The sequence below is a fragment of the Phascolarctos cinereus genome, unplaced genomic scaffold (assembly GCF_003287225.1).
Source record: "Phascolarctos cinereus isolate Bilbo 61053 unplaced genomic scaffold, phaCin_HiC Scaffold_49;HRSCAF=574, whole genome shotgun sequence".
In the NCBI taxonomy this organism is placed as follows: Eukaryota; Metazoa; Chordata; class Mammalia; order Diprotodontia; family Phascolarctidae; genus Phascolarctos; species Phascolarctos cinereus.
This window is the reverse complement of record NW_027555846.1, coordinates 32,034-43,231: the sequence shown is the minus strand read 5'-3', so window position 1 is coordinate 43,231 and position 11,198 is coordinate 32,034. Positions and strand designations below refer to the sequence as shown.

The window sequence follows — 11,198 nt, the reverse complement described above, 5'->3', positions numbered from 1 at the left end:
GGAGGAAAAAGGGAAAGCCAAGAGGAAACCTTGGCCTCAGCATAAGTTGGGATCTTCCTGCTTAGTTTCCCCATTGTGTTCCTTTGAGAAGGAGTATTTCCCTCCTGGCCATTCCTGAGTCTGGCTATGACCTGGAATTGGAACTGCGTGGTTCTTTGCAAACTGTGAGTCTTTCCGGAAATCAAACATATATCAGGATGCTTGATCATGTCATATATGTGCCTCAGCCTGAAGGACAGTTTGAATCTGGTATAATCATGCCCTGCTGTTGTCGTTGTTGTTTTCCTTTTATACCAAATTTCTAAAATCAGAGCAAGTGGTCAGTAGAAGATATGAGCACAATGCAATTATGTGAGATCTTGCTGTTTTCCATCTGAATGTGTAGCATTTCCATGTCCCAAACAAGTAAGTAAATTAGCACCCCAGGATTGCCATCAATCAGCTAATGCCTACAGAGATTATGACAAATTAAGTCCCTGAAATAGCTCATCCTTTCAGAAGAATATCGGAATAATTAGGCAAAGATAAAACAAAGTCCTTAAATATTTCCAAATGATACCAGAATAATTGGGTATTGGTACGACTGACTGAAGCACCTAGCTGTTATTCTATGAATGACTGAAACTAAATCAGAAACATCTTCAGTTTTCTTTTGAGAAGAGAATTTCAGTGCAATGAGTTTTCTTAGGGGGAAGTAACTTAGGAAATAATTTGTGTTGCATTAATCAAAAAGGCAATTTCATTTCAGTTTATTACTACTGTGGAAAAAACACCTGTTTGTCCTATGTGTCCTGTCGTACAAACATATATCATTACTAACGACTTATTGATATGCACTATTGTGGAATTGATTACTTGTGAATCCTCCCAAATCTTTTCTTATAATTGGAGTAAAGTAAGCCTATTATAAGTAAATTAATTAATGTAACTATTGAACTGAAGGGTGGAAAGCTTCTACCTGCAAGAGTGTTCTTACTTATATTTTCACGTATAGGACTGAATCCTCAATAGCATCTGATCCTCCTAAAGGAATTGGAATCAGAGTGGAAACTTGAGAAAGTGACAAGGTCAGACAATCTTGTATATCATATGTAAATCATTCTAACATGCCATGTAAAAACCTGAATTTTCTGAAGCTTCAAGCAAACTCTGGGTTCCTACACTGATGTGACTCTATGGTTAAGATCAGAACTCGAAGGTTTGAGCTGGTTTTCACAACATGATCTAGCTACAACATGTGTCAGGCGGTATTAAACTTGTACTGAGATCTGTTCTGTGAAACATTTTAGCAGGAACATCTAAGGAGTGTCTACAAGAAACTTGGAACCAGACAAAGAATTTTACTTAAGATCAGGTGATGCTCATCATTGTGCAAGTTTCCCCTTGACAGAAAGGGGGAAAACAGAAGATCCAGTTGTTCTGATGTCCTTCTGTAATTGATTCTATCCTGTGTCATGCCCCAATTTGTTGTAAACCTGCCCATGCCATGTTGTTCAGAAACTCTACCCACCTGTATTCAGTTCAGTTCAGATAGTCAGCTCAACCATTGATCTCCAAATGCCACTGGTTCTTCCTTCACCTCCCCAGGGGTGGGAGGGAAGAAAACTTTAATAATTGTGATCATTTTCTTATTGGTCATGGTGTTTTCCTATCTGTGCTTGTATTGCTTATGTGGTTTATGCTTACAAATGAGATCATTCTGACTGTACTAAAAAGGCCCTAAAGCACCCTAGTATACAGCTGCCCCAAAGACATTGTGAAAAATATTCAGAAAGAATGTATGGGTGCCTTTTCAGGGGTGGATTATAGGGTTCCTTTTGGGAAATAGCAATAAGCAAAAAGCCATAAAAACTTAAATCCTGTGAAAGGTAGAATCCCAAACGTGGTGATCTCTTTACCAATTGTAACTTAAGATAAAAAATTATATTTTAGACACCGAGTCAAAACTTAAGACACTATGACATATGAAAGTCATGACAAGAATATCATGACCCATATATGATCGAGAAATACATTTATTTCAGGGCATAACATTGGCTTAACTCCCAAGCTTATTACTAAGGAAAACACTGAAAATATATGCCAGCCAGTGAGACACTCTCAGTTCCTCCTCTCTTCATCTGTTTTCTCTAATTACCACAGAGATTTTTGGGTCTGTTAGTGGGAATCAACTGATCTGCGGGGCTGCAACCCCAGACTGAAGATTGCCCTTGTTTGTAAGTGTTCACAATGATGCTTAAACTATTACCAACAATCAATCTGGAGATGCTTGACCTCTTCATTTGGCATAAAAAAACCAATCCATGATTATGGGGTGCTACAGGGTTCCCCAGCAAAAGGAATTCCAGACCTTACAATTGGAGACAAAGTCACAGGTAATACTAATACTACTGTGGGTTGTTGTGGCTTATACAAAGAAATGACAAACTTCAGTTAGAGGTTAATAAAAATAAAGATATAATTTTTCCTCTTTCAAGTTCAGAGGTCCATTGAAATCAATCCTTGGGGACAAGGGACCCAAGATTAAGACCTTGGTTTAAAGGAAGGGAAAAAAGTAAAGATATACCAAAACAAGGTTTTCCTGTCAGGAAGGTTTGAATTGCAGTTCTGCCTCGGACACAAGTTGTGGGACCCTGGGCAAGTTCCTTAGAATCTCTGTGATTCAGTTTCCACAGCTGTAAAATGGGGTTAATAATAGCACCTACCTCAAAGGGTGTTGTGAGGACCGAATAACTTAACATACATATATGTGTGTGTGTGTATACACACACACACATATGTATATATACATATATGTATATAAAAAAGGGCTTTCCGAGTCTTGAAGTACTATATGAAGTAGTTATTATTATTTCAGCTTAACTGTCCTATTTCTGAGACCATCTAGGGACTGTTACATGCACCACCTTCAGGAGGTCTGAACACAGCAGTCTGAATCATGCTTTCTCATTTATCTTTCCTACACTGCTTCTCTCTTCAAAAGTCCCCATTAGATATAGCTTAAATGGGATACTGATTTCAAGCTCTCATTTACAGAGCATAGGAAATAGCTAACAATGCAATCTGTCTCAATTACTCACCCCCCCCAATTCCTGCTTATTCTCTATCAATTACCCAATGCACCTACCAGTAAAAGGAGTCATTTTTAATGAGGTTTTATTCACTATTCCCCTGAATTTATATCAACTTACAACTGGGTTTGGAATCTAGCAGAGGAAAAGAACATTAGTTTAGCTGATATTTTTAAAATAACAATAAAGAGATACTTTGACTGTTGTTCGGTCGTTTCTAATTCTTCAGGACCCCATTTGGGGATTTCGTGGCAAAGGCACTAGAGCGGTTTGTCATTTCCTTCTGCAACTCATTTTACAGATGAAGAAACTGAGGCAAACAGGAGTAAGTGATTTGCCCAGGGTGACACAGCTAGTACCTGAAGCTGATCTTTCTGATCATATCTTCCTGATTCAAGGCCCAGCACTCTGTCCTTCTGCCACCTAGCTGCCCATAGCCCAGGGGAAAAGTAAGCAAATCTTAGTCAATGAAGATCAGTTATAGAATTCTTTCAGTGACCGTGAGGGACTAAATGATGCTTAAGAAAATCCCTTCACTTGCCATTGTGGGGTAAAGGAGAGAGACTAGAAGAAGTATAAGAAACTGGAGCTGCCATTCAGATTTGGGATTTTTTGTTTCTTGGGAACCTGTTCTTTGAGTGGCAGACAATAAAGCAACCTTGCCGGGCAATGCCCACACACACACTGACAACAGCCCTTCCCTGCCTGTACAGTTTCTGCTGGCCTATTCCACACTGTTGCCACAGCCTGAGAAAGAGCCAAGATGACTGTGAGGTGATCAGGGTTTTATCCCATGTACCACCATTTTATGGCCATTACATTTGGAGGCAGCTGGTGGCCCAGGGGATAGAGCACTGGGCCTGAAGTCAGGAAGACCTCAGTTCAAATCTAGGTCAGACACTTACCGAGGGATTCTGGGTAAGTCACTGTAACCTATGTTTGCCTGAGTTTCCTCAACTGCAAAATGTAAAAACCAGATTAGATAATATTTGGAAACAGTGCTTAGTACAATGCTTAGCACATGGTAGGTGCTTAATAAATGCTTATTCCTACCTCTCTCCTATTAAGCCCTTCCAATCCTTCAGAAGCATGGAAACACCTGAGTGTAGCACTCAATTAGCCAGCATAATTAATTAACTGTTCATCTTTTTTTGTTTTTAGGCAATTGGGATTAAGTGACTTGCCCAGGGTCACACAGCTAGTAAGTGTCAAGTGTTTGGTCAGAGGCTGGATTTGAACTCAGGTCCTAACTATTCATCTTTCACCAAATGCAGGCGCCCTTCCCCCTGAGCTTTTCCTTGTTCACTCCTTAATCTCATGGCAACCTCTCCAGTAATATCTCAGGGTGCTTTTGCAATACTTCTCTCACAGCAAAAACTCATCATTACAGCTCTTGTCACAACCGGTGGCAGCTTTCCTAAATGTAAAGTATTTGAAGACCATTTGGGAAATAAAATTGCCTTCAGACTAATTCCCAGAATTGGCCTAATTGAAAAGCAGACCGATTCTGCTTTCCAGAAACAGTAAGGGAATGCAAGACAATTATTAAAAGTCTGCCTTTGAATATTTCCATTGGGTTCTTCTGCTTGCAACTTTCATCTACACAACTCATGACTCATTCTGCTTTGGAATGATATTCAAGATTAAAATATTGTCCTGGAGCCAATGATAAGTATGGCTGCTTATTTTGCATGAAGAGTTAACCTATTATAAAATGATGATATTTAATACGTTCTGGCACTCAGAGGTTCACAAAGCATTTAAGATCCATTGACTCGTTTGAGCCTCACTACGATCCCAGTGGTTAGGTCTTACCATCCTCACTGTATAGATGACTAACCAAACCCTAAGAGTTGAAGCTGTTTATTCAAGGTCACCCAAAAACCAGTGGATGGAGCTAGGTACCAGATGTAGATCTCCTCCTGAGTGCTGCCTGTCATGAACGACATGAACAACAACATGTAAAGTAGGTGATCTGTACCTTTTTTTATTTTGTTGAAAGTGGCTCCATGTTAGTTATATGCATGCTGTGTTCCCAGTTGGATTCTGAGCTCATGGAGAACAGTACCAGTGTAATGTGACTGGCCAATGGGAGCCCAGTCCTTAGGGACCATGTGCAGTGTGCTTGGCCTCTCATAACAAGAGTAATAAAGTATTAGAGAGTAATAGGGATTATAGTAATAATATTAATGATAATAGTCATCGAGAGTAAAATAGTAATACTGGCCATTACTTTCCTCTTCAGAGCATGCCCAGAAACTGGCTCACCAAACATCCGTGAAGGAAAACACATCAGCCAGAGTGTATGTGCATTGCTCCTAGTGATGGGCTCTCATTGGCCAAGCATCGCTTCACCAGTAATGCTCTCAGCTTAAAAATACTTCAACCATCTAGTTGTTATTACATCTGGATTCTCCCCATTGGATAATCATTCTTAGATTGCACATTGGTTAAAATTGAGGCCATTGCTATAATTTTAAAATCTTAATTTTTCTTTGCCATATACTTAATTGGAGCCTTGCTTTCTACTTGTCTAAATCCCATCTCCCTTGAAAGAAGTCATCAATGGTAATTTTCCCTTCTGAAAGCTTCGTGGACTTCTTCTGCTCCAGAAGATTTTCTTCAGTTGGGATGAGTCACACACAGCCTCTTGATAAAGCTGATGCAGCTGCTCCACCTGATGAGTTAGCAACTGGATCTCTTACTGAAGGACATCAGTTTTCTGCAAGGAAACTACAAAAGTGAGATTTGTCCCTATATCCCATGTTTGCTCTTTCCTTTCCAAGCAAACATGTGAATCCAAGTATTATAGTCAAAATATGGATTTCATTATGCTGGGAACTTTTCCCCCAGGAAATCTGCAGTGTATATCATCAGCTGAAATGGAGAGGAGAGAAGGGAGGCTCATATATGAAAATTAAACACTTCCGCTTAAACTTAATAATGTAACAGTCTACTAAATTTTCAGGACACTAGAGAAACTTGCCCAACGAGAAAAAGCTAGACTACTAGGCAAAAACAAGACTTCTATGGAAGGCCTCTGCAAAACATATTCAATCCAAGATAAACATCAATATTTGTGTGAACTGGAGGTCGACAAAGAGATGAAGAGACAGTTTTCACTACACTGATTTCAGGATTATGAATTTTCTATATGAGGCTGTTGTTAAACTGTTCTGCAGAAATTGAACAAGTGATTGCGCTTTTTAAATGAGCCTTATTGATACCTTTTTGGTTTTATATCAGTTCTGGGGGGGAAAGAGTTTGACAACCATCACATATTCACTAGATATACTTCCAAGTGAGTTTGGGAGATCTCCTTCTGAAGTGATATAAGCAGCATTATTGGATTTTAACAACTGGAAATATTTTGCTATGAGAAATGGAACAATTAACTTCATAGACTTTTTACACCTTCTCTTGCCTTACTATTGCAAAATCTCAACAATGGAAACGGATTTTTAATTTGAAATGAGGCACAAGCATTTTCTATATTAGGAATGTAAACCATATGAGCAGACAATTCTTAAGTGACAACTTTTCTGCCAACATACTCACATCTATCCAAATCATTAGTACTGATTTCTTGTATCCTTTCCATCACAGCTTCCTCTGTGTTTGGTATGGTGTTAAGGGTGTTGCTCAGAAAGCTAGTAAGTTGATTGATGAAACTCTAGTACTGGGGCTGGGAACTTTTAGTTTGCAAGTTCCGGGTGAATGGGGATTGGTCTCTTGTAGTCGTTTGCTCTTCCTTGTGAAGCAAATCAGGTGGACATTCTTCCCAGCTCTTCTGCCCATCTTTCTGTTGCTCTAAGAGAAAAATGTCTTCATTTTCCAAGTTCTTAATAGCTTCATAAGTGTCCTAAACATGCCAATAAATACTTGAAATCCCTGAATTTCAAAGCGAGTGATTTCACAGTCATTCTACTGCTAATTTTAAGGTTAAAGAAGAAGGCTATCTTTTCTTCTCTATATAAATATGGTCATAGTCTCTTCTTTGAGGCTACAAGACCATGGTCTTTCCATAAAGCATTCGTAGAGTCTTCATTTTTAGAGCTGGAAAAGATCTTAGAGAACATCTAATCTAATCCTCTAATTTTAGGGATGAAGACTCAGAGACCCAGAGCAAAGTAAGTAGCAAAATTCACTGGGCTGGGAGCCAGGAGTCTTGAGTCCAGGATCTGTCTTTTCTGCCTTAAACAAATTACTTAGTTCTTTGTATCACACTTTTCCTAATCTGTAAAAAGGGAATAAGAATACTCGAACTACCTTCTTCACAGCATTGCTCTAATGGTCTAATAACATAATAAATGCAAAACCACTTTGAAAAGTGCAATGCTTTCAAAATACTCTATGAAAGGAAACAGTTTTTACTGTTGTCATCACTACTTATGATCAGTGAGGAGATCTAGGGAACCAACATAATAGAGCAAAATATCTCCCGGACTAGTTCTGTTTGCTGTTTTTGAAAGAGTTACCAGAAAGAAAGAAGAAAATAAGCATTTATCCAGAGCCTTCTATGTGCCAGACACTGTGCCAAGAACCTCACAATATGATTTCATTTGATCTTCTTCCTGAGGGTGACTTTCATTCTTATGTCCATTTTACAGATGAGGAAACTGAGGCAAACAGGGTTAAGTGACTTTAAGTGCCCAGGGTCACACAGCTAGTGTCTCAGGCCAGATTTGGACCTCAGGAAGGGGAGTTTTCCTGACTCCAAGCCCTGCACTGTGCACTATGGTGCCCTCTAGCACCCCATAAGTTCATCATCTGTCAGGTGAGTGGCCAGTTTTACCTGTGTTCTCTCAGTTTATCACTGGTTATAAAGACTTTTCAAGTGGTTTCCTGTGTTGTCATTGTATAAATTTCTCCAAAAGTATTTTTTCTTATGCACAGACCTGATGTGACTCCTTTACGTCCCCTACTACAGTGGTCACCTATTAACATCTAGGGTTACAGACAAACTCTTTAAGGCTTTAAAACCCTTCACCACCTCATTGGCCATTACTGACCCTCCAGCACGTGGTAAGTCAGCCAAACAAGTGTGCCTTGCTGCTTACTGCCCACCACCTCCCTTATCCTCATTCCTCCCATCTTGGCATGAAGCCTTTCCTGATAGTCCCCAGCTGCTGGTACCATTCCTCTAAAACGACCTTGAATGCATTTCCATGGGATCATCAGTTTTATATTTACGCTATGTGCAGTTTTACACACCCGTATCCCCCATTAGCATGTAAGCTCCTCAAATATTGGGATTATTCCTTGTATCCCAAACGCCCTATACGGCAGTGCCCTAGAACATAGATCTTGGGACCACTGCTTAAATGATGTGGGAAGGGATGAGGCATCTGTGAATGTCATAGGAGGGGAAAAGTAGACGATTTGAGAGACAAGATATTTCTGTAGGTATGCAGAGATAGGGGAATAACTGGGCCTTTCACAAGCCTCATTCTCCTTGACCTCTCAGGAGCTGTTGACGCTACAGAGATCACTCTCTTCTGGGGTTTGGGGACACCCTTCCTTCCTCTCTGAATGCCCATCTCAGCTCTGGGTACCTGCTGTCTCCTCCCCTCTACCCCCCACATACCTGGAATGTTCTCTCTCACTACTGGCCTCCTAGGCTTCAACTAAATTCCAGTCATTTAGACTGGGAGCTCCTTGTAGGCAGGGCCAGACTTTGGCCTCCAAATTTTAAGTTCCCAGGGCTAAGCAATCCCTGGCACAAGTTGATTGACTGGCTTTAGTTACGTACGCTCAATAATACGCTCAAGATAAACCTGGGTTCTTCTGTTACTCTGTGGTTCCAAAAGGCATGATGAGAAGAAGATACACTTCTATGATAAAATGAAGGATTGAGCATTCTGATTCCAGGGTAAGAAGCCATTATTCCTCCCGCCTTTCACTGGAAAGATGCAGTCAGTCAGTCAACATCCACAAGAACCCTGCTACAGTCTTTGGGATGGCTCAAGGTACCAGTAATCTACCTTTTTTCTATTCAAGCCTTTAATTTCATATCCCATACAATCCTCTATAATCATAAGAATCTTGCCCAAGGCTGGCTTCTGTGAAAATGGAAACTCCTCCCCTTCTCCCCTCCCAAAGCAGTTTTTGCTTATGAATACTGCTACATTAAGCCTTCAAATATCCAACAGCCAAATGAGCCAAGTTAGGCCTTAAAAGAGTTGGAACAAGGTCGAATCTCTGAGTTTCAAATGGCAGGCCCACGTGTTGTCGACATTCTAGAATTTTCAAAATTGGACACTGTCTAAACAAAACTTACTACAGTGAAATCTGAAAAAGCCAGTGTTTGGAAAAAAAAAACAACTTCCCCCCCAACAGTTTTTGCCGTTGTGTTAGAGAGAAAACAAATGAAACAAGATAAGATAGATTATGTTTCATAAAATAATCATTGCAAGGGGTGGAGAAACATTGGGACTGCCATAAAAATGCATGTGTATACATTCTGTGTATAATTTATTTACCACAAAACCATGAGTAAGTAAATTCAGTGAATTCACACAAAAAGTTTTTAGGTTATGAAGAAAAACATTTAATGAAAAGAAGTTTACATTTGCTAAAAAGAAAACCCCAAACAAAAAACGAATGTTCATTGCCTTGAACATTGTCATTCACTGCCCCATTTACAAAATAACTTGAAATTTTGTGACAATCAAACTATTTTATTATATTCACTTAAAATTATATGCCTTAAAATTATATTTTACTATTTTAAGATGACCATCATTTTTGCTGTCTTCACTTTCTTTGTTGCCTGGATTTGGAACAAAGAACACAAGATAGACATATGTAAATAATTTATCTTGTATACATATGGATTCACAGCAGACAGATGTAATGGCATTTCCAATTACAAAGTTATTTAGAAACACTAGAGCAATATCCCATTATCTAACCACAGTACCTGAAACCCAATTTCCTATTAGATCCCATATGCTAGTCTTCTTTTCTGCAAAAATTCTACAAGAGAACCTGTTCAGTTTAGGTTTAATATTTTTTTTCTTTTTCAAATCAATGAAAAAGGAAAGATCTGCAAGACAAATCACAAGTTAACTTAAACATTTTATTTAACATAATCGATCACAAGCTACACTGGGGTAAACCTCTCAGTTTGTTGATATGTGGACTTATATAACTTCATATCATTTTTGAAATGGCTGAAGGAAATGCTAAATTCAAAAAAGCATTGGCTTTCAACTAAAGAATCCTACACTGGGTCAAAATGGATAAAATATAGAAACAAATTCACACGCACAGAATGTCCAAATTCATATGATGAGAGGCCTAAGTTACACTTTTCATCGTGAAATTCAAGATAATGCAACATTCACTTGAATTCTTATTTCTGACAAATGTGCTATATTCTAATATTAGGTCAATTGAAGAGTCTGGTTTCCCTCTGCTTTAATCCTACTACAGTGACCAGAGGGCTCTGGAAAGTCATCTCTGTGCCACAAACTGGGCCAGGTTTCACTCAATTCAAAGGTTCTGAATCTAGACCCAGTGAAGGACTTAACAGTGTGTGGAGGTGGCCTGTGGACCAGCCAAACAAAGTGCCAAGATCGTACCACAAGATAAGCTGCCCTCCCTCTGTAAGCAAGTAAGGGCCCAAAGGCCATCAATTGAGTTACGGTGTGACTGTAAGATAATCGGTAGAAGAAAGATTATGGAATAGTACACGAAAATTCCTCACTATTCTTACAACAACAACAATTATTTAAATAATAAGGTGAGGAAGTTCCTTTTGAATACCTGGGGAATTGTAACTATAAATTAAAGTTAAGTGATGCTTATTAAGGCTTTCAGGATAGGTGCTTTAAAATGTAAATAGTTTAGGGCAAAACAATCTCATCCATCTGGGGCCTTCAACTCTTTAGAACAGGTGTGAGAACCCTAAAGACAGAGGGACCAGAGAGTCTGCTTACTTTACCCACAATTGTAACAGGTTAGTTATATAGTTTTCTATAGCTGCCAAGGAGGTTGGGGGAGGGGAAAAGGGGAGAAGGAAAGCAAATGACAGTAAGAAAAAGGTATCGCTGACAATGAAGAGCCTGGGATGATTGTGGGTCTGCAAATATCATTATATTACAGCATAGTAATTGATGTTCA

At 39.2% G+C, this 11,198-nt stretch overlaps 1 long non-coding RNA gene across 1 annotated transcript; it reads left to right on the top strand.

The window, feature by feature from the left end:
• The first annotated feature begins 6,334 nt into the window (after window positions 1-6,334).
• LOC110204010 (uncharacterized) lies at window positions 6,335-11,027 on the top strand. Its single transcript, XR_002323156.2, has 4 exons — window positions 6,335-7,848; window positions 7,968-8,096; window positions 8,882-9,040; window positions 10,509-11,027. It is a non-coding gene; the product is annotated as an uncharacterized LOC110204010 (long non-coding RNA).
• The last annotated feature ends 171 nt before the right edge of the window (window positions 11,028-11,198 follow it).